Source organism: Myotis lucifugus, unplaced genomic scaffold (genome assembly GCF_000147115.1).
Source record: "Myotis lucifugus unplaced genomic scaffold, Myoluc2.0 scaffold_651, whole genome shotgun sequence".
NCBI lineage: Eukaryota > Metazoa > Chordata > Mammalia > Chiroptera > Vespertilionidae > Myotis > Myotis lucifugus.
The window spans coordinates 52,448-54,974 of NW_005871699.1; the positions used below are offsets into that span (position 1 = coordinate 52,448).

The following is a 2,527-nucleotide window of genomic DNA, read 5'->3' on the forward strand; positions in this document are numbered from 1 at the left end:
GATGTTTCTCTCTCATCGATGTTTCTAACTCTCTCTCTCCCTTCCTCTCTGAAAAAAATCAATAAAATATATTAAAAAAAAATTTCTAAAAAAAATAAAATAAAAAATTAAAAAAAAACTGAGGGACAATTTATATGCAATAAAAAATACCCACTTTAATTATACAGTTTGCATTTCCTCAGATGTATACAGTAATATAACCACCAGGATAGTGAAGACAGGGAACATTTCCATCTCTCTGAATAGTTCCCTTGTGTCCCTTTTCAGTGGACCCTAGATCTGCTTTCTGATGCTACAGTCTAGCCACCTTTAACCCTTCCTTTCCTTTTTTTAAAAAATAAACTTAGCTTTTATTAAACAGTAATGTCTTAATTCAGAGTTTGAGTTATTATTTTTATCCCTATTCATGTGAAAGTAAATGTAATTTTTGTTGTCACACTTTGTTCTACAATCACTTAAAAAAAAAATTCTCAGCTTTCAAGCATGTTTTATCAACCTCTTGTGTACGTTGTCTGGCACTGTAACAGGTACTGTGGATAAGAACTAGAAATAAGAAAGTAGTGGCTGCCCTCCCCCGAAGCTTATGGAGGCATGGCTTTTTGTTTTAAGGAACCAACTAGTAAATATATATTTTTCTTGAAGCACTTCTTGACTTAGAACCTAATATTTTTCTGCAACTAGATACAACAAGCACATGAGTGTTTACAGCATTGGAGGCAAATCATGTTCACATGGAATTCACTCCAAAATTTAACTATAAATGTTTTCCCTCTTTCTTTCCTCCTCCCCACTTCAATTCCTAAATGAGAGTAGAAAGAACAATTTAATTGTAAGCCAGTCCACTGAATGAGTGTGTGTGCTATAGAGAGAGACTCGGATGGGAGAATTGAAGCTGCAATCCCTTCCTGTTCTCACAGGAGCTGCAGCAATAGGGCACACAGTGAGGAGGTAATGTAAAACCAAATTCAACTTATTGCACACCTCCTCCAAATAAGATACTACTAAGGACCATAGGCAATATGAGAAAAGATAAATTCACCTCAAGACTCAGAGCAGAACAAGACAGCTTCTATAAGGATTTATAACCAGCTGACACTATATAGAGATTCAAGGCAATAAAAATGCTATGGAGATTAAGAAGGGAAAAAAAAGGATGTGTTTGTTTTACTTCTGCACAAATTTTTAAAATTTTGTTTTATTTTTATTTTTTGATTGGAGATAGATGTACACTTGGTACTAAAATCCAAAAGGAACAAAAGGGTGTGGACTGAAAAGCCACCCTCTGACTTCTAGGCACATCTTTCAGTTCTCTTCTCCGGAGGCAGTCATTCTTACCAGCTTGTGTGAGCTTCTAGAGTTTATAGAGAACTTAGAGATTTATGAGTGTCTCAGTTTCCTGTGGCTGCTGTAACAAATTAGCACAAACCGGGTGGCTTAGAGTAATAGAAATGATCTGTCACAGTTCTGGAGCCCAGAATTTGAAGTCTGCATCACTGGGCTGAATCAAGGTATTGGCAGGGCTGCCGCACTCCCTCAGAGGCTCTAGGGGAGAGTTCCTTCTTTTCTTGTTCCAGTTTATGTCGCCTGCCAGCGCTCCTTCCTTGGTTTGTGGCCCCATCACTCCAGTGTTGAGGCAAGCATCTTCGTATCTCCCTCTGCTCCATCGTTACATAGCGTGTGTGTGTGTGTGTGTGTGTGTGTGTGTGTGTGTGTGTGTGTATACTCCCCCTCCAATTCTCTTATATGAACACATGTGATTGCATTTAGGGCACACCTGGATAATTCAGGATAATCTTGACATCTCAAGAGCCTTAACCTAATCATATCTTCGAAGTTTTGCCATAAAGGGTAACATTTATAAGTTCCAGGGATTAGGTGTAAATAACGTTTGAGGGGCCATTTCTCAGCCTACTGCAACAGTAAAATAAATAGCATACTATACAGTTTTCTGAACCTTCTAAGAGTGAAAAACGACTAACCCAAGGGTCTATTAATTCAGGACTGGTTAAATGATGGTACATCCATAGAACGGAATAAGGTGTCAGCACTAAGAAAAATGAAATAGACATACTGATGTGGAACCATATTCACTATAAAGTTTTTTAAGAAAGCAAGTTGCAGAGGTGCATATAAGTAAGGTAAAAATTTGGAAAGATAAATATCAAACTTAAAGTGGCTTTCCCTGGGGAGAGGAACGGGTGGGCTTTTTTGTTGTTAATCCTTATCGGGGGGAATTTTTCCGCGGATTTTTGGAGGGAGTAGAAGGGAGGGGGAGAGAGAGAGAAACATCGATGGGGGAGAGACACTGTTGGTTAACGCCCACACTGGGGATCGGAGCCTGGAACCCTGGCATGTGCCCTGACTATGAATTGAATCCGTGACCTCCTGGTTCGCAGGTCGCCACAACTACTGATCCACGTAGGCTGGGCTGTGCCAGCCTGCTTTACTGCCGGCATTTTTAAATCCATTATGGCCGAAACCATTTTGTCTCTTAGCATAGTATGTCCTCCTACAGACTGAATTTTTC

The 2,527-nt window shown here is 39.4% G+C and overlaps 1 long non-coding RNA gene across 1 annotated transcript in view; it reads left to right on the forward strand.

The window, feature by feature from the left end:
* Nucleotides 1-2,196, forward strand: part of LOC106694818 — a 10,927-nt gene extending 8,731 nt beyond the window's left edge. The window contains exon 3 of the long non-coding RNA XR_001345884.2: nt 2,000-2,196. This is a non-coding gene — a long non-coding RNA (uncharacterized LOC106694818). The remainder of the gene's footprint in view (nt 1-1,999) is intronic.
* Nucleotides 2,197-2,527: the final 331 nt, after the last annotated feature.